Genomic DNA, 21,718 nt, shown 5'->3' on the forward strand with positions numbered 1-21,718 from the left:
CAAGTAGAAAAATAGGGACCACTACGGTGGGAAGGTAACAGCGTTCTGTGCGCCTTTGGCATCTAGTCATGCTGGCCACATGACCACGGAGACGTCCTCGGACTAGTGCTGGCTCTTCGGCTTTGAAACGGAGATGAGCACCGGCCCCTAGAGTTGGAAACGACTAGCACGCATGTGCGGGGGAACCTTTACCTTTACCTTTATATGTTGTTAAGATGCAGTGGAATGGCTTTCATGTGAGTGAAAACTTTGCAGTATTTTGACTTTCAAGTCCAAAAATATATAGTATATAATGACAGAGCCTCTTCCATATAAATTAGTAATGGACAAATATTAATTTGGGATTCTCTGAAATTTTTATATATAAAGTTTGGTTATCCATTACCATATTACTTAGAAGTTACTTTTTAAAAATATACACACATTCTCTGCATGTTTGTAAAAAAAATACATATTTAAAATATATTCATCAAAAATGCATTTTGTGCTTTTCTTAGCAATTTTGCCTAGTGTGCATACATTTGTAAAGAATTTAAAGTTAATTTTGTATTGAAGTTCACATTCCAATAATACAAGTATACATTATTTAAATGTCTATACTGTATAGCTTCTTCTTTTAATCTAACATATCACTAATAAGTGGATAAATATGAAGTTATAAATTTGCTTACTTAAAAAAGTTGAGTATTGCTAAACAAAATATTTGTTCAAATTCATGGTACAAGACACTCCCCTGTTCTGGTAGTAGGTCTTTTTGAAATATGGCAACTCAAAATTAACACTGTGATCCAGCATAGTTCTTACATATGCATTTAACATGGACATACACATAGTTGTGCACACAAGCATGTAACACTGAGAACCTTCATGAAACTTGATTACCAAGTAATTTATATTTCAATATTGTAATATTGGAAAAAAGGCACAGTTCAGGATAACAAACATCAACTTATCTTTTAAAATATAAAAAAAATGTAAGCAATAAATGTTCTCATATAGAAAGTATTCTTTCAAAATATGTTAAATCAGAAGAATAAACAGGACAACACTGACAGTACTGTAAGAGGTTTCTGAAGGAAAAAATATGAGACAGAGAGAGATAGACAAGTCTGAAAAGAGCTCAAAATTCAACAATAGTGGCATTTGCAGGGTTAAATATTCAAACTGCTGTCTTTTAACTCTACAAAGATACCTGATCTCTCTCTCTCTCTCTCTCTCTCTCTCTCTCTCTCTCTCTCTGTGTGTGTGTGTGTGTGTGTATGTGTGTGTGTGTGTGTTATTTTATTATGAAAGAGGATTAAATCTCTAAGTTATCACCCAATATTTTCCAAAAGGAAAACAGTGATGAAGCACAATATTTGGCAAATAATTCTAATTAGTGATACAAATTCTAGATCAACCTTTCCCAGACAGATACTAAAGTGATGAATATCAGCTCTGGGTTTCGACTCACCAAATAGCAGAGTGCTGCAGGAAGGAAATGGTACAAGTTGAAGTCCACATAAGAGTGCATTCCATTAGAAAAGGACTACTGTAAATTCAGTTTCTGGAAACACCCATGACATTATAGAAAGAAAAAAACTTGCAATGATCTAAGTGGGGGTGTCTCTGAGGAGTGGTAAAGCAAGGTCCCCTATCTGGCAAGTTCAAAGACAGTGTTATATCAAAATAATAAAATTTACAGTCTTTTATTAAGGATTATACAGGATATGAGAAATGGATTTCTTTACCCTTCCTTCAAGGTATAAGTGAAATTTTAAGTTCACATTTTTTAAAATTAGAAATGAAGGGAAATTTTATGGACTATTGTAACTGGAAGACATATGTGAGTAGACAAAGACCAAAGCATGAAGAGAAGAGAAACTGTCATGATGAGAGAGTTGGTAAGACAAAGCAGTGGTGGAGCAGTGGGCTAATGCCTCCTTAAGTAACACCAGCTGCCTGCAATTAGTGCAGGTTCGCATCCCACCAGGCTCAAGGTTGACTCAGCCTTCCATCCTTCCGAGGTAGGTAAAATGAGGACCCAGATTGTTGGGGGCAATAAGCTGACTTTGTAATAATGCCGCTTGGGGTGTGTGTGAAAGCCCTAACAAGCAGGCATATACATAGAATGAAGGCTACTGCTAAGCTTGTAAGCCGCCCTGAGTCTTCGGAGAAGGGCGGGATATAAATGGAATTAAAATAAAAAAATAAAATAAAGCATCGAAAAAGGAACAGAACAGTACAAGAGCTTTAAACTAATTCTCCTCAATCTCAGAATCGTCAAGCTGCATAAATTGCATTTCCTAGCATTCCCCAACCAGAATGGGTTGGTTTTTTTTTTGAAAATTCTGGTAATGACACTTTAGGTGGCCCTTGTTTGGGGAATGCTGCTTTCCATATTGGAATATATACCATCCTATTTTCTTTCTGTTTTCTTGTATTCATAAAAACAGCTTTCCTAAGCATCTCTTTTATGATGCTCAAGCTAATCAGGGATTATTCTATATGGCAGTGCTTCATTTGATTATTCCAGGGATCAAAAGCCTGGAAGTATTAGCAAGCAGTGATTTAATTCCTTACGCAAAGTCTCCTTGCAATGCTGGTGGGGGGAATTCAGTGAAGGTGACTTTCTTGCTGAAGATGCTAGCTTGAAAAACAATGCCTCCAATCATAAGGTCTCCTAGCTGATGGTACTTGTGATATGGAGAGTGTGGATTACTGATGCTGCATCTGTGAGTCTTGCACACCATATGAGGAAGCAATGCTAGTAGTAAGACCAATAAAATTGCCATTCTCAGGACAAGACATTAGTCAAGAATCTTGTGGGGTTTTTTCTTCTTAAGGCATAGCTATTAACATTTCTATGATTTTCGTTGCTTCACTTGAAAGACTTTCATCTGCTAGAAAAAAACTGAACCTTAGACTCTCCTGCATAGATACAGTTGATCTTACCTGCCCATACTCCCACCCTCTCCCCCTCTAAATGGTATTATTTGTATATATATATATATATATATATATATATATATATATATATATATATATATATATATCCATATATGTGAAAGGTGAAGAAGCAATTATCTCACAATTAAAAGTTTTGCTATTGGGGATATCCACAGGGATTTGGAAAAAGAGGAGAATTAGTTATTTAGACTCCTGAATAGGAAGTTATTATTAAGACACAGCTTGATTCTCTATGGAATGGCTAGAGAAATTGTTTTTTCTTACAGTACAGCAAGTATTTTCTCTTTCACTCAGTTAGGAAAGGCTATTTTGGCCTAATTCAAAATGAACATTTTTTATTTTTATTTTTGCCAGTTGAAGGACCACAAAGCATCTGTGAGAAGGTTGAAGCTGGTAGACAGATACCATAGTTTGGATTGGGGTTTGTGTTGATGTGTTTCCTTTTATTTGGAGAAGAAATTTACGGATGTTTATATCAAAGTGCCAGCAGAACTTGTTTTGGGTTGTTTTAAAGTTGTTTTCTTATGATTGACTTTGCTTTACTTTCTGAATTGCAAAGAATTGTATAGCAAGAGGACATTTAAATGTAACAAATAAATAAAACAAATAAAATTGAAATATATTATTCTTGGTCACAATAGAAACATAGAGCATAAAATAACAGAATTGGAAGGGACCTTGGAGGTCATCTAGTCCAAACTTAGGAGAGTGGGTTATCATTCTATTCTGCAGCTATTTTTAAAAAAAAATCAGTGTGCTATCAGACGTAATCTTCCTTAGGGTACTTCTTTGAAATATTAAGAAAACTTGAACATGCATAATTAAGTGACACAGGCAAATCTGAGAAAGTACTGTTATTTACACAGACTTTCTGATATGAACATTTTTGATAAAGGATAAATAATTTATTTCCATGAATCTATTCCTCCTTATTCAATTCATGTCATATTATAATACATAATTGAGAAGGGCAATCTATTATCCCTGCACTTGAAGTTGAGATGGACAAAATATCTCTAGCAATCATGTGTTTTCCACTTGCTAGATCAAAGCATAGCTAAGCTTTGCAAAGTATCAAAATATTGGCTTCATTGAAAGTGTCAGGTAGTTTTCTGATAGAGAAAGGTAGATGAAAGAAATGAAAGAAAAATCGCCAAACATGCAATAGAATTACTTGATTCATAAGAAAATAGGAAAGAACAAAATAAATTGACAATTTTTTTCTTATCCACAACCTCATTATGGACTCTGGTTTGATGCCCATGAATGCTAGGATCACCATGATAATTTTTGCTACAAAGGAAACAGGAGAGAGTGATGATGCAAAGGCTTTCTTTCAGAGGACCTAATTTTCAGAAGAAGCAGAGGAGGAGGAAAAACAAGAATTCAAGTGGAGTCCTGGTTATTAGGTAAAATGTTAAAAGAGTGTGTGTTTCATAAATGTATCCAGAACTAAAGCAGCAGTCAAACAGAAACAAAAAAAAGAAAGCTAAACTGTTCACTAAACGTTTCTCATGAAAATAAGAATCTTATCACCTTGGCAATACAGAAATCCTGCTTGGATTTCTCTTTGGGTAGTTTCTTCTAGAACATTCATGACAGTCATTTTTATTTGTCATCTACTGGATTTTTGAGAATTCCAGAATTTGATAGTGGTTATTATACTGAGGCACTGCATCTTTCAATTGAAGATTGCATTGTGCAGTTGTCCTTAGCTGTTGATTCCTGAAGAGCCTTTCCTAACCTACCAAGCCATTATATCCTCTTGGTATACTGAGGAACTACAGTTACTGTAAGCTAGTAGAAAAGTAGAGCAAAAGAAACCGATGAGTTTCAGTACAGTTTAGGGTCTGTGGGGACACTTTACTGATATATTTCATTGGCCAAATAATCAATACTTTTTTCATGCACAAGGAAAAGGGCATTTGAGTAATCTGGCTAAATGTTCTGTACCAGCCTGCTACCGGCCCTGCAGAAAAGGCAGGGACAACCCCTTTACAAATGGCAAAAGGCTGGAATAAAGCCTGCCAAATTTATTAACATAAAACACCAAAACAAGACACCAACCATGAAACAGGAGCTATGAAACAGGAACTAATCAAGCGGTTGTCTTCAGCAAACCAGCCCTCCCACACATTCCCCTTTTATACAGTTCAGGGCGTGGCTTCTCTCTGCCTCCTTCCGAGGTGCCCCATTGCCTTCCTCTGTTTACTCCTGATTGACTGCCTCCTGCGTCAGGCATCCTTGAACAGGGCCAGCTGTGGGTCATCTTCATCCACGCTGTCAGGCTCACACAGCTGGGTCTCCGTCGTGACCAGGTGGGAGGGGCCTGGCTGAGGGCTCTCATCAGCAAGCTCTCCAACCCCCTCAGCAAGCTCTTCAACACCCCCCTCCTCCTCCTCTGAGTCGTCCGACCCAACTGCCGAACCCACAGGCTGAACCTGAATCACAACACTAAATAAGTTGTAATTCTGTTTCACATGTTGCTTGCCATTGCTTCCTTCCAGTAATTCTCTTTCTTTTTGAACTTTGCAGTATACTTATCATTTCTGATGTTTCTAACACAGTAGATGGTGAGTTTAATATCCCAATACCAGACTGCTTCTATTGTCTTTTTTTCTTTGTTAGTGTTAGAACTACAAAATATGATCGAGACTGATACTTTGTTTTTTACTACTCTATCTTAGCTTATTGCATATTAATTGGAGGTTTTCAGAACATACATGAGATAGGACAGAAAAGGAGGAAACTTTCTGACCATGTTAATAGCTAAGAATACTACAATAGGTACCAGGAAATGCATTACAATTCACAGATATTACAGCACTTATCAATCTTTTTTCTCTAATCTTGGTCTGTTCATAGATCATTTTAGAGAGCTGGTCCACAGCTTAGGTTTAATAACATAGACATAGAAATAAAAGTTTCAATGAAGGAATAGGGATAGAGTTGGCAAAATGTATACAGACAATTAGCTAAAGATACTATTTTTAAAAAAACTTCTATTATGAATACAGAAACAGAATTCTACCCTTAGAAAAATTGATCAAGAATATAAAAAATAATTTTTATCATTCTTTTCTTCTAATTAGTTGTTCCCTGTTATTCAGCTCTGGTCGCAACACAATGACATAGCATTTAGGGGAAAAAATGCAACTTAGAAGCCCAGCACCAGATGTTAAGATGGAAAAGATCTCCACAGCCACCATGTATTTCCCTTTGGAGCTCAAGTATGCTGGGACAAAAGACAACCAAACACTGCAAAAGACCAACATGCTGAAGGTGATGAACTTAGCTTCATTGAAACTGTCTGGTAACTTTCTAGCAAGAAAAGCTGTTGTGAAGCTGATAAGAGCCAGGAAACCCATATAGCCAAGGACACAATAAAACATGATCACAGAACCTTCATTACATTGTAGTACAATTTCTTCAGGCACCGAGACCATATCAACATCTGGGAAAGGGGGAGTCATTGCCAGCCACAAGTGCATATGTTTGCTTGGATCAGGGAGCAGGAAACAACAATGGCACTGGTTAATTTCTTTCCCACCCACTTCCTCATTCTGGAACCTGGTTTGGTAGCCATAAATGCTAGAATCACTGTGATGGTTTTTGCCAAGATAGAAGAAATAGCCACTGAGAAGACCATTCCAAAAGTTGTTTGTTGCAAAAGACAAGTCACTTTTCTAGGCTGGCCAATGAATAGGAGTCCAGAAAGGAAGCAGAGCAGGAGAGAGATGAGGAGGATGTAGGTCAGATCCCGGTTGTTGGCTATGACGATGGGAGTGTTGTGGTTCTTCACAAATATTCCTAGCACCAGAACTGTGACTAGGGAAAAAGAGTGTGCAAGACAGGCTAAACTCAACCCTAAAGGTTCTTTGTAAGTTAAGAAACTGACAATTTTGGGAACACAGAAGTCTTTTCTTGTGTTGGGATAATAGTCATCTTTGCATCTAACGCATTCATTTTTGTCTAAAAAAGAAGAAAATATTTTATGTTTATCTTGCAAGCATGTCATTAATATGAACAGTGTCCTATAACAGTAATAAAACAACTTTTTAAACAAAAAAGTTGGTTTCTAGAAAGTCTCTGAGCTCACTGATTATTGATAAATTTTGCATATAATTATCTTTTTATCTTTTGAATTTTATTTTAAATTAAGAATTTGTCTACATGAAGAGTAGAAGCATAGGCATACTATAACAACAACATTGGAAGAGTGAGACAATGTTCAAACTCAGTGAAAGAAAATAATCAAGGCAATTAACACCTAACAATTCCAGATATTAGATAGACAGCTGGACTGGTGGACTAGATTAAAATTGAACTAGAAGCCCTGGACAGGGAGCCCAGAAAAATAATGATACTGACAGAAGAGAATATTTGAAGCCCAGGGTTGAACTGTGGGGTTCTTGGTGCTCTCTGAACTGTCAGAGTTGATAGTTCCTTGTTTGGGTATTGTTTCCTGCTTAATTGTTGGTATAGTATTAATGTTGGTGTTAATCTCTTCTGGGTATTGATTGATGGCATGGAGATGTACCTTTTGAAATGGTATATAGATGTTGTTTATCTCTATGTGTCTGTTGATGGCTGATTTGTCTGGGTGCCAGGTTTCCAGGAATTCTCTATCATTTTTGGACTTAGCTTGCTATGGGATGTTCATGGTTTCCCAGTTAAAACTATGATGAAGTCTGTCCATGTGTTATGCAATTAAGGAGTTTTCATTATGTCTTTTGATTTCTAATTGGTGTTCATGGATATGCTAGTCTTCTACCTGTCTGTCCTACATAGGATTGCATTACAATCCTTACACTGTATGTTGTAGGTATCTCCTGTTTTCTTTTCTTAGGCTATGGGTCTTTTGGTTTACTTAAGATGTTTTGGAGGGCTTTAGTTTGTTTGTGTACTATCATGGTGCCATGTGGTTCTAATAGTCTACTGGTTGTTTCTGAACTGTTTTCATGTACCCTGTTCACAGATTGTATTGGTTGTGCTATAGTGGGTTAAATGTCAGGCAGTTTTTGATAAAGTTGCATGGGTCTACGTTTTGTTGGAAGATGTAGAGATGATCTGTTTCTTTTTCCTGATGTTCAGGGTTGCTGCAGTGTATTCATGCTCATTTAATAGTGTTCTTACAGAACTTTTCTTGTGGTAATTTGGGTTGCTACTTTAGTAGTGGAGCATTTGATCAATGAAGGTGGTTTTATGATAGACTTGTGTTTCTAATTTGCTGACATTGCCTCTGCTGATGACAATATATAGGAAGGGGAATGCATTGCTGCTTTCTTCTTCCCTTTGAAGATGTTGTTGATAGTTTCATGTGTCCAAATATACCAAATACACTAAGATGTAAATACCCAGAATCATGGATTTCCTCAACCTTTGCCTTACCACCTACTTTCAGTTTGATGGACATATATACCAACAAATTGGAGGAACACCCATGAGATCAGCTCTCAGACTCATAGCAGAGATCATAATGCAATGCATAGAAATTCCCATGCAAACAACTCAAAATACGGATCCAGTATGTAGATAATACCTCTATCATGATAAAAAAGGAACAACTTGAAAAAACACATGAAAGTATCAACAACACCTTCAAAGGAATATTTCTAAGAAATATCATTTGCCTGCAAGCAAGAACTGGTGGGAACAACAACATAAACAAAGTATTAGAAAATAAAGTCTGGGACTTTAGAATACAAACAGAGAAGCACCTGCCACAAAACACCCCACACTTAACTGTCAAGAATAGGGGTCTTCAAACTTGGTCCTTTTATGACTTGTGGACTTCAACTCCCAGAATTTCTCAGCCAGCATGCAAGTCATAAAAGGGCCAAGTTTGAAGACCCCTGGTCAAGAAGAAACACAAAAAATAATGATCTAAATAGTGTTCACAGAGAGGAGCATATATGCAAGTACATTTCATAAATTCCTCAATGACAGATGTTAATTTAAAAAGATTGATTCTTGAAAGTAGGAAATAGTTACTCATGATTCATGAGCAAACTATGTCTAAACTTCTATTGAGCAGAATCTATTAATCCATTGGTTTGAGAAGTGACTTATTAACATATCATAGCTTCCTACTATCTGGAGTAACTCAAAACACAGTATACAGTATACAGGTAGTCCTAGACTTACAGACATTTTTGGTGACCATTCAAATTTACAACAGCATTGAAAAAACTATTTTTCACGCTTACAACTATTGCAGCATCCCTGTGGTCACATGATCAAAATTCAAATGCTTGGCAATTGGCATGCATTTATGATGGTTGCAGTATCCTGAGGTCATGTGATCCCTTTTGTGACCTTCTGACAAACAAAGTCAATGGAGAAGCCAGATTTACTTAACAACCTTGTTACTAACTTAACTGCAGTGATTCATTTAACAACTGTCACAAGAAAGGTTGTAAAATTGGACAAAACTCATTTAATAGCTGTCTTGCTTAGCAATGGAAATTTTGGGCTCATAAGTTGAGGATTTTTAAATTGTGTTCATAAGTTGAAGACTACATGTACTTTATTTTTATGCAAATTCATTTCAGATAACCCAGATCAAATGATTTTTTTTTTACCTTTCTCAGTTGAAATGCTCCCATCTGGGCATGGGATGCAATCATAGCAGCAAAACGGCTGTCCTTCCTTGACTTTCTTGCTGGAACCTGGATAACAACTCTCAGTACAGACAGAAATAGGCTGCACCTAGGAATGAAAGAAAATAACAATAGTCTGAAGAAGGCATACATTTTTTGTCATCATTTAATGTACACATTAATTTCTTTCTGTTCCATAACACTTTTGCTTGTGTTTATCCATCAATGTACTTTGAAGAAAGGCTCCCCCATTAATTCCTTTAAAGGCAATAAACAAATATAGTAAACCAGGTCTCTAACAAAATTATTGTCTTGCAACAAAAGAGTTAACTTCCATTTCTCAAATGGCAACTAAGTAAGGCAGTTGCTAAGATTGAGTCATGTCAATTTGTTTTTGCTACAGTTTTTAAGTGAATCACTTTAGTTGTTAAGTAAATCAAGTGGTTGTTACATTAATCCAGCTTCCCCATTTGACTTTGGTTGGAAGCTGGCTGGGAAGATCACAAATGGTGATCATGTAACCTCAAGATCCTGTAATCATTATAAATACCATATCACATACTGTAACCATCATGAATACCATATCAGATCCTGTAACCATTATAGATACCAGAAAATCAAATAAAAAAAGAAATCAAATAAACAAAAAAAAATACCAACTGCCAAGTGCCCAAATTTTGCTCATGTGATCATGGGGGATGCAGCAGTGATTGTTAGTGTGAGGACCGATTGGCACTGTATCTTTGAACAGTTACTAAACAAAGTTGAGGACTACCTGTACCTGCCAGTATAGATGAAATCACAGATTTCAAATTTAAAAGAGCAAAGGTCCCAATATTAAGAAAGTTTAAACCAACATTTACAAGTGTAGAACAACCCAATTGCATTTCACACCAATTTTCAGTAATAGATATAATAACATACTTTTGTTTCAGACATAATTAGCAGAGGTAGCCATCTAAGCAGATATGAGTAAGATCTCACCATATGAACTGACATAAAACTTATTAATATCAATGTTTCATGTACATCAAGCATTGTCTAGAAAATGAACATCAGAATACAAGTCAGAATTAATTCAGAACCACGTGGGATAACTGGACCTTACCTGGTTGAACAAAATGTGCCATGTAATTAGGTCATCATTGATAGTTAAACCTTGATCTGGAGGAGCTAGGTGATCCACCTTCCCAACTTTTGCCCGAAGAAATGATTTGTTTGGGAAAGCAATCCAGTTGATAATATCAAATCCAGCTCTTATTATGCCATTTTGGTCAAAGGAGATTTGGTCCCCAGCACTATTGTTAAAAGACACTCCTCTTAGAAAGTAATGAAGCTAAACAAACAAACAAACAAATAAAATAAATAAAATGCAAGAGTTTTTGCAAAGTTAAACTACTCATCCCTATGATGGTAGTTTTCATAGCAGAAAAAAAAAGATATACAACTGTATTCTTTGTTGATATCTTTTACATTTATTGTCACTGAATCACACACACATAGACCATGGAACAATAGAGTTGGAAGGGACTTTGCAGGTCTTCTAGTTGAGCAGGAGACCCTATACCAGGGGTGTCAAACTGCCGGCCCCCGGGCTGGATGCGTCATGCTGAAACTGTGCCCACCCTATTGCTGGCAATGGAAAAAAAGTTGTGATGCATTGCGACATATCACATGATGTTGCGAGTTTGACACCCCTGCCCTATACCATTTCAGATAAATGATTTTACAGTCTCTTTTTGAAAGCCTCCAGTGATGGAGCACCTACAACTTCTGAAGGCAAGTTGTTCCACTGTTGATTGCTCTCACCATTAGGAAATTTCTCCTTAGTTCTATGTTGCTTCTCTCCTTGGTTAGTTTCCATTGATTGTTTCTCATCTTGTCTTTTGGTGCTTTGGAAAATAGTTTGATCCTGTCATCTTTGCAGGAGCCCCTCAAATATTGGAACACTGCTGTCATGTCTCTCTCTCACACAGAGTGAGACACACACGCACAAACATACAGAGACAGACAGACAGATACAGAAACAGGCCTAGACAGACAAACACAGTTCAATGAGACATTCAGTAGAGTGAGTTTTCTAATGTTATTCTCACAAATATAACTTTAACATCCTAAACTTCATAGAGAGGGACTCAATAGAATTCAAAATAAAACATTCAGCTAGTAACAATGGAAAGGAATTATTGTGAGAAAGCTATGAGCTGTTATTTCATATTCAGGAGATGGGGAAGCAGATGAAATGCAGATGCAGGCTTACCAACATACTTAGATGGATGGTGCTCTGGCAAATGAGGATATTGATCACCTGTAATACCTGTATTACCTGTATGATATCTTGTTTAAGATTTTTTTCTCCTCTTCTGACCCTCATTGCTCTGTGTTTATATCTAGATGTGGATATGGCATGGAAAGCATGAGCTATTGCATAAATACCATTGTAGATACTGTAACTATGGCCGGTCATGTCTATTTCGAAAATAGGGGCAGGAAGGCTCTTCAGGTTCTCTGTCCCAGTACAAATGTCTTCAGGCACATCACTCACAACCTCATCTGAGAACACACAGTTGAAAGCGTCTTGCCAAAACTGACGGATAAACCCATTTTCCTTTCTACTGAAGATGGGGTTTTGTTTTGCAACAAATGACCGAAACTCTGGTAGATAAGCAGAGGGAATTGAGAAGGAGAGAGCACCATGGATTATTTCCGTACTCCAGGAGCGTTGAAATGCTGAGGAAGTCAGCGCTATCTGGGCTGTCATTATCCACACAATACCTTTTGGTCTGGTTCTTGTCTTTTCTATAGTTGGTATATATTGCAACCATCTCAAAAATATCATGGTGAAGGATTCCCCATAGATCACAAACGCATTGGCTTTACTACCCATGACTTGATCATATATTTTTACTCCTTTATGAAGCATATCATAAAGTCCACCTATATCACTAAATTTAGCAATTTTTTCAATGAAAGAGTAACAAATCCCTCTTTTGGAAAAAACTGGAATCACAGTTTGTACAAATTTTTCACTTTGGTCATCGTCCATGGTAAGGATCCCAATCCATGTCCACTTAAAAAGTAGGAGTAGTGAGACAATTCCTGCATACTGAAGTGGATCTGGGGGAACAATCTGGTAAAATGTGAGCTCTGGAGATTTTTCATTCATCAATGGAGCCAAGCCATAAATAAGCTAGAGAAAAGTGGGTGAAAATAAGAACAGCATGTATAGAACCCTTACAATGTAAATAAAATATATTAAGAATCCTACCAATACTTATATAAACCGACCTTCAACATGCTTAGTTGAAATCCTATTTCAGTTCCTGCTGTATTTAGTGTATGCATTGTTTTGTCATAAATCTTAGGATGGTGCCTTAAATTTAGAACTCATTGAAACATCCTTTCAAACTCATCCTAATGATGTTAAATTGTGTAGGACAATTCTGAAATGTTTTACTAAGAGTCAAAATGATTTAGAGAGATGCAGTATATTTTTGAGCCCCTGATTTATGAAAGAACTTGGATCCTTCTTCCTTATTTCAGTAGAATTTGGAGATATTCACCGAGAGGCAAGGAAAGATGCATTCTGCTTCTATTTTTTATCTGATTTACAGCAATATTTTGGCTGTTACCTCATTTTAAGTCTTAGTTACTTTATCTGACTTGTAGGATATTCCTTTCAGCCTTCCTGTTCTGAGTATTTATAGATCTGTTCCTGTTGATTCCCAATTTCCTGCATCTTTGTTCCTAAGAAAGCCATTATTTCCTTTCTGTCACCTCCAGTTTCTGCTTGCCTTGCGCTCCACAAATGTAAAGTGTAGTCTGGAATCAATATGTCATGTAAGCATGTAATTTAGACTATTTATTGATATAATATATACCCAAAGAAAATGGTCAGATTTTTTAAATAATATTGTAGAAATGGAATATAAGTTCATTTTCAGAAGGATCAAACCTTAACAACGAAACTCTTGTGAATGAGACATTAGAGGGTGAAAGGTGTTTCTATCTTTAATAAGAGCAAACTTTTAAAACCTTTTTTTAGTTTGAGGAGTCACTGCCAGTCATTGGTCCCTTCTTTTATAAGCACTGCCTTGAAAGGGATATTTAAATTTAATAATATTTTGTTCTGTAGCAATTGAAACTACCTAACTAAATGTTTGCAGGATTTATGTATGTTAAATTTCATATATGTTGTAAAAAATATATCCTACCTGTGGAATTTTATAGATATCCAACATGGTGGACACATGAAGAGAGATTTCAGCATCTAATCCCCCAAGAACAGATACTAAATTATTATGGCTGTTGCAGCTGTAATTGGGAATCAGTCTCTCCATTGATGAAAGAAACAGCATTGTAGCCTGGTATGTCCTTTGAGCATTGTCATAGCTGTCATAAATATGGAAACCCAAGGTGAGATTGGGTAAGATTTGAAGGTTTTCATTTATCTCCTTTATAGCAAATGCCATAGCCAGGATGTGCTGGAAATTCTTAGCAACGGGGCTACAATGAGAGAATATGAATAGAGGTAAATAATACCAGACTTCATTCTCTGCATCTCTTGAAGTAACAATATTGAATTAGTACAAATTGACAGCAATATATAACTTTTTCCCAGATACCATATTCAGGTATATATATACACACATATGGACAGCATCCATGGAACTTTATTAGGCAACATACAAAAGGATGGGGATAAAAACATTCATATATGTAAATGTTTTTACAATTATTTGTACTGATTATATAAATAAACTGAATTACATTTAAAATAAGGAACTGAAGGAATCTGAAAAGTACTTAAAACTCAGAATAAATGGTTTTCAAAGGTACAGCTATTTAAGCTCCTGCAAATAGCTAGGATTACACATATTAGCATTTCTATAAAAGTTTCTGGATTACTTGTGTTTCTGTGAGAAAGAAGATTGCTTTTCCAGGGGATTTTTTAAATTATCAATAAATATTTCCCAGACAGAAAACCATATTGAAACTGGAAGGGCATTTTTTTAAAAATATATATATATGTAAGAAGGTAGCATCATGAGAGACCAGGCAGGAGAAAGCAAGGAAGACAATGGAAATATTACAGGAAGAAATAGGTTTAAATTAGACTTCTATTATCTAAGCATCCACTTATTTAATTCCTACCCATCTTCAAAAAACTGGGAATCAAAATCACAAATATGGAGGATCTTAAGATTTTGGAATGTTGCTTTAAATGTGTGAATACTTTCCAAACTATATTTCTCAGTATCTCCTTAGTGTTAGCCAATAATTAGGGCCAGATATTACTATTTCAGTGACTGAAATCTCTGAAAGACAATTACATGGACAATTCCTTACATAAAATCTCCAGGCATTGCTGATGGGGGAGGTTTGGTTAAGCTGATTTCTTTGAAGACAATTGCAGCCTGTGAAACAATGCCACCAACCATAAGGTCTCCCAGATGATGGTATTTGTGATATGGAGTGTGTGGATTATGCATGCTACATCTGTCACTCTTGCACACCATGGGAGGAAGTAGTACTAGTAGGAACACTAATAAAAATGCCATCCTCAGTGCAAAGGCAAATGATAAAATTCCCTTTTCTTCTAGGTCCCAGCCATTACTGTATCTGTGGTTAATACTGCCTGACTTGAATGGTGCCTCAATCTCCTGATAGAGTCTGAACCTCAGACTGCCTAGCATTAGCGTTATGGATCCTTACCTGTCCATAATCTTGACTCTTCTCTGTAGCTCTAAATGGCATCAGTGTTTATGCATATATATCTCAAGAGAGAAAAAGTAGCAACAATCTTAGTTGTAAGCTTTGTTTTGTGAGCAGTGAACTCCATAGTGAAGAAGCAGAATAAAATGCAAAACTTTAGATTCAAAACAGAAAAGCTATTATTAAGTCGTACTTCCATTCCCAAATGATTTGCGGATGAAGTAGCATTCCCCTTAGGTTAGCAAAGAGAAGTATGTTAACAGTATACAGGTTCACAGTTATATTTGAAAGATTCCCCCCTCCCAATTTATTAACTTGGGAATAGAAAAATACTGCCTTACCTGGACAATTTCCATATACATGATTGTGCCAGTCATTCATGTCTGCAATAAATAAATAAATAAATGTTTTTATCTCAGAAAGATGATGAAATAGAATTCAGAACTTTGGTAATATTTGGTTTTTCTAATTCTAGGACATTGCTGATATAATCTAGACTGCACAGCTTGCACGCTATGGGATGCTCAAAGATTTACCAATGTTATGCCTTGGTTGCACAAGCTGTAGTGACTCCCAGTTTCCTTCTCAATTTGATTCAAGATGCTGGTTATCAGCTCTAAAAACCTACATGACATGGGACCTGGTTATTTGCAGAATTAGCTCTCCCTAAGAATATCTGCCTGTGCCACTAGATCTGATGGAGTATGCATGCACCAAATCACTTTCCTGAAATCCTGCTACCTGGAGGGATTTTGGAAATTGGCCTTTTCAGGGACTGCCTTAGCTTATAGAAAAACTTCATTTGGGTCCACATCCTTTAAGCCTTTTGGAAAGCCATTAGAACCTGGCTTTTTAGCAAAATGCTGGGGAAAGTTTTTATAGATCAAGAGTCCCCAACCTTTTTTGGTTCTGCAGACTGGCGGCAGTGACTTCAGCGGCACCCACACCTAAATCCTGCACATGAGCAAATGAAGCTTCATGTGCTTGCCTGCCACTTTGGCAACCCAGTTCCCAATGGGCCGTGGCCAGGTAGCAGGCCAGAGCTGGGAGGGTTGGAGATCCCTGCTATAAATGGAAAGTAAAAATTCTATAAAAATAAAATATGGATTTTATATAGAGAGAAAGTATGGAATGAGGGCAACTGGAGCTTGCTGCAGTGCCTCTCAAGGGGACATTTAAGGTGCAAGGTTTTTGTTTCATTGTTTTTACTGTTTTATGGTTGTTTGATACTATTTATTTATTTATTTGTTTATTTATTGGTTGTCCATCTTACCACAGGGTAACGCTGGACAGTTTTATTGTTGCTACTGTTTTCATTTTTCTAATGTTGGTCAAATAGAATTTTTGCTGCAGTTAGTACGTGTAAAATTAAATATATACAGTCTTTCTCATAATTTGCTCCTATTATTCCTAACAAAAATAATTCTGGCTTAAAGTCTATTTGTTCCATTTTTTCCAACCATAAGTGTATTTTTAACCAAAATCTTTTTGCTTTAGGGCATGTCCACCAGATATGATAATAAGTTCCTGGTCTTTGTTTACATTTCCAACACTTGTTTGAAGTATTTTTAAACATTTTTGCTAATCTCACTGGTGTCAGATGCCATCTGTAAAACATTTTATATAAGTTTTCTTTATATGCCACTGCTTTAGTTAATTTAACATTTCTTTCCCATAACTTTTGCCAGTCTTCTAATTCTATATTATATCCAAAGTTCTTTGCCCATATTATCATTGTTTCTTCTACTTGTTTTTCCTCCATCTTTAAGCTTAACAGATATTTATAGAGTTTCTTAATCAACTTTTTATCTGTTTTTAACAGTATCTGGTCAAATTGTGTCTGTTCTTTATAAAATCCCAGTGTTTTAACATCTTCTTCATATTTCATTTGGATTTGCAAATATGGCCACCATGCTAGATCAATACCTTGTTCTTGTAAATCTCGTCTGTCTTTCAATTTTCCTTCATTGTCCAAGTTATCTTTGTAATTAATTAAATTTGGGTAAGCAAAAGCTTCCATTGTTGAAAGCCATCCAGGTATCTTGATATAAATTTTTGCTTTTATTTTTTCCCGCTTTTATAATAAAGTGCATTTCTTATAAAATGGTTTTGAAAGTATCTATGCATTTTATTCTTCCCATACCACAGAAAGGCATGCCAACCAATTTGTAGGTCATGCCCCTCTAGGTATAATAACATTACACTACATTTAATTCATTCTTTAAGCCATGTTAAAATAGTTGCTTGGTAGTATAACATCGAGTCCAGCAGTCCAAATCCTCCACTTTATTTTGCTTCTTGTAGCATTTTCAGTCTAATTCTAGATTTTTTTTCCCTTGCCAGATAAATTTCAGTATTGTTGTATTCAGTTCATCAAAAAAGACTTTTCCCAGTCTTACAGTTTGAAATAGAAAGAGTATTTTTGGTAAGATATTCATTTTCACTGCTGCTATTCTCCCCAGCATTGAAAGTTGTAACTTTTTCCACTTTTCCACATCCAATTTTATTTGTTTTAGCAATATTACATAATTATCTTCTTTTATTGTTACACATCTTGCTGTTAGATAAATTCCCAAGTGTTTAACTTTTTTTAATTATTTGAAGATTTGGGTTTTTTTGCTAGTTGGTTTTTTTGTTTTTTTGTTAAATTCTTTGTTAGCACTTTAGTCTTTTCTGTTTATTTTCAAACCTGCCACTTCTCCAAATTTTTCTATTTTCTCCATAAGTTCAGTGTTTGTTTCAAGTGGATCTTCCAATATAAAAACCAAGTCATCTGCAAATTTTTATAGTTTATACCTTTTGAATCTTGCAGCTTATTCATCAGTTTTTTGTCTTTTTTTCAATCTTTATGCTAACCTTCTCTCCAATTTGTTGGCATTTTCAAAAAAAGTTCTGTTTAGCCCTTTTAATCTGTTGAGCTATTATTTCTATCTCAGCTAGATTTAATTTTTGTTTTATTATCTCCATTTGTTTCTGAAGTATTTTCTTTTGTGGGGCATTGTGTTGTTTATTATTTATTAATCTGAAAGATTTCTTTCTGTCATTTATTCTTAGAGTTCTAAACATGCTATAATATCAACAAAGTACAAATGGATTTTTTTTAAAAGGGTGACATGAAAATGTTGTTAAAAAGTGGAACTATTCAATATTAAAATTATAGCATCTGAAAGAAGCAAGGAACTTCAGCAACTTCTGGATAGTTGTCAATGAGGAAATGGAACTGATCCCCTCAAAAGAGTTTTTTAGGATTTTGAGAAACCATCATGTCAGACTGGAATGGGGATTAATCTGTTTTTAAGGGATGATGTAGGTTTTTTGATTTGGATTATTGGGTTTTGTGAGGTGAACGAAGATCTTGTTGATAAGATCAGGATCTACTTTCAATTATTCTTCATCTCTCACATAAGGTGGTTGTTTCAGGATTGTAGATGGCTGGCTATACCTGTTATGTATTGGGATAAGTTGCTTGTAAACTGTGTGTGCAATGGTTAACAGCCATTACGGTTAAACTCCAGACAGCTTGTCTCCAGAGTTGTTACTTGCATTTAAGGTGGGAAGTTACTGTTTAAACTCATTGGCTGCCGATTAGTGGCAGACCGGATAAATAGAAGCCGAGCAGCATTTGGGGCTACTTCTGTCTTTACTGAATAAATGTGTTGCTCTTTCACCATTCTGCCTCATTAATGCCTCACCAAACTGAGAACATAACAGTGGCAACGAAGGTGAGATGTGCTGCTTAAGAGAAGACAGAAGTCACTAGGGGGTGAGACCAGCACCTGAGCCTGGCTGAAACTACGGTCCCTCCCCTCGGTCTGCCAGAAAGTCATGCTGGAGACCACCATGCCCTGAGGATCCATCCTAGGGCTAGCACAGCAGCACAAGGCATTGCAAAAGTGAAGAAAAACTCACCATGGCCAAGGTCGGAAAATTGGCAGAATTCGATGTGACACATCCCAAGAGGTAGAGTTCTTACATCTCCTGTATCGAGAATTATCTGTGTGCTAACCAGGTTAGCGAAGATGGCTTGAAGGCTGCAACACTCCTATGCATGTGTGGCCTGGCTACATTTGACATAGCTGAGAAACTGGTAGCCCCAGCTACACTCGAGTCAGTCACCTATGCAGATCTTAAGAAGAAACTCAAAGACCATTTTGAGCCAAAACTCTCTGTAATCACATGACGGCATGCGTTTGAGCAGTGGGAGCAGAAGCCAGGAGGGTCTGCCACCGAGTTCATAGCCATCCTACATCAGGCATCCCGGCTATGCAACTTTGCAGATCTTGAAGAAAGACTGCAAGACCGATTAGTCTGTGGATTGTGGAATCGAGATCTCCAACAGAAATTATTTGCTAAAGAGACTCTTACATTCCAAGGTGTCCTGAAGGAGGTGATGGCTGATGAAGCTGCCGGAGGAGCTGTCAAGTTTTTACAGCCCTCCAAGATTGCTCCCAGCCCAGAAACTGTCCACCACGAGGACGCTGAAAGAACAGAAGACACCAACACAGATCTTGAGGTTGATCAGCTTCAGAAGAAGCCAGAGAGGAACCAGCAGCTGTTTGAGAAGGCAGTTCCCTTCACTTGATGTGCGGGCTGTGGAGGCCATTATAGATGCTCGGAGTGCAGGTTTCACACAGCAAGCAAGGCCACATTGCCGGCATCTGCAGAGATTGCCAGGGGGACATACCACATGAAGAAGTATTCAGGAAAGGTACTGGGGCCCCTGAGCAACACAAAGTCGGCTATTGCTCCAGCCGAAGGAGTGTGTTCAGAACTGGCACCCATCGCCCCCTTAAAGAGAAGCTTAGGCTAAAAGTCAAGCTTCAGGGAGTTCCATGTAACATGGAACTGGATTCTGGGTCAGCCCTATCTATAGTTTCCCAAGGTACCTTTAACCACATATGTAGTCACAGCGGCAAATGAGTAAACCTCAGACCATCTAACCTGTTGCTGATGGATTTCCAAAACTCCCGCATAGCTGTTAAAGGAGAAGCTATGCTCAATGTGCAGTTCAAGGGGTTTGATGGTCCATTGGATGTTGTGGTTGTCGAGGGTCATTGCACAAGCCCCATCGGCCTAGACTGGTTTGATGCCTCTGGCATCCAAGTAACTGGCATTCACAAAATGCAAGTTGTGGACCTGTCGGCAGTTTGCCAAGAGTTTGCTGATATGTTCAGCCCAAATGTAGGAAAATACAAAGGACCTCCAATTGCCCTCCACCTTGATTCTACCGTAATCCCAATACAGATCAGGCCTCATAGAGTGCCTTTTGCCCTCAAGCCCAAAATTGATGCAGAGCTGGAAAAGCTGGTGCAACAGGAGGTATTGCAGCCAGTAGATAGTGGGGTGTGGGAGACCCCCATAGACACATCACTTAAGGCCAATGGAGAGGTGCACATATGCACAGATTATAAGTGCACTATTAACAGAGCAGTTCAACAACATGCATAACGGGAGCCTGTAGTCAGCCACATTTTGGCATCACTACAGGGAGGTCACGTATTTGCCAAATTAGACTTGGCACAGGCCTACCAGCAACTGCCTGTGGATGAGGCCATGGCAGAAGCTCAAACCATTGCCACCCACAGGGGAGTTTTCAAGATTAGGTGTTTACAGTTTGGGGTCAGTGTAGCCCCAGGGCTGTTTCAGGGAGTGATGGAGCGTACATTTAAGAACATTCCAGGTGTGTGCCCCTACCTCGATGATGTCCTCATAGGGGAGTCAGAGGAGATTTTGGCTGAACAGCTCAAAGCTGTCCTTCAGCATTTCTGCAAAGCGGGGCTGAAGCTAAAAAGAGAAAAGTGCAAGATTGGGGTAAATTCAACAGAATTCCTCAGGTTCCGCATAGATGCCACAGGCATTCATCCGGCAGATTCCAAGCTTAAAGCAATCCAGCAGCCTCCCAGTCCTAAGTCTAAGGGGGAGATTCAGGTCTTTCTTGGACTTCTGAATTTTTATCATGCATTTCTTCCACACAAGGCCACAGAGGCAGAGCCATTACACCGTCTCTTGGACAAAAAGGCAAAGTGGCAGTGGACGAATGTCCATGAGAAAAGCTTCACGGCAGTCAAACCACTGCTGTCTTTGAACTCAGTACTCACCCATTTTCAGGAAAAGCTGCCTCTTTGCATTGCTTGTGATACATCTCCGTATGGGGTAGGGGCTGTGTTAAGTCTCTTGATGGCAGACGGGAGACAGGCTCCCATCGCTTATTATTCTAGGACACTGTCTTCAGCAGAATGCAATTACATGCAAATAGACAAGGAGGCACTGGCCATAGTGGCCTGTATTAAGAAGTTTCATGATTACTTGTATGGCCCCCACTTCACGGTCTTCATGGACCACAAGCCATTTGTGGGGTTATTCACCACAAACAAACAGACACCTCAGATCTTATCCCCATGAACGTTGAGGTGGTCTATTTTCCTCTCAGCTTATAGTTACAGCCTGATTCA

General features: G+C 37.5%; 1 pseudogene across 1 annotated transcript in view; it reads right to left on the reverse strand.

Moving 5' to 3' along the window:
- Positions 1-6,020: 6,020 nt before the first annotated feature.
- The window catches only part of LOC308676327 (vomeronasal type-2 receptor 26-like), a 41,468-nt pseudogene continuing 25,770 nt past the window's right edge, over positions 6,021-21,718 (reverse strand). Inside the window, exons 8-9 of the transcript in view lie at positions 9,534-9,660; positions 6,021-6,921 (exon numbers count right to left, since the gene is read on the reverse strand). The product of the transcript in view is annotated as a vomeronasal type-2 receptor 26-like (transcript). The remainder of the gene's footprint in view (positions 6,922-9,533; positions 9,661-21,718) is intronic.

Source organism: Vipera berus (genome assembly GCF_964194415.1).
Source record: "Vipera berus genome assembly, chromosome: W".
Classification (NCBI taxonomy): domain Eukaryota; kingdom Metazoa; phylum Chordata; class Lepidosauria; order Squamata; family Viperidae; genus Vipera; species Vipera berus.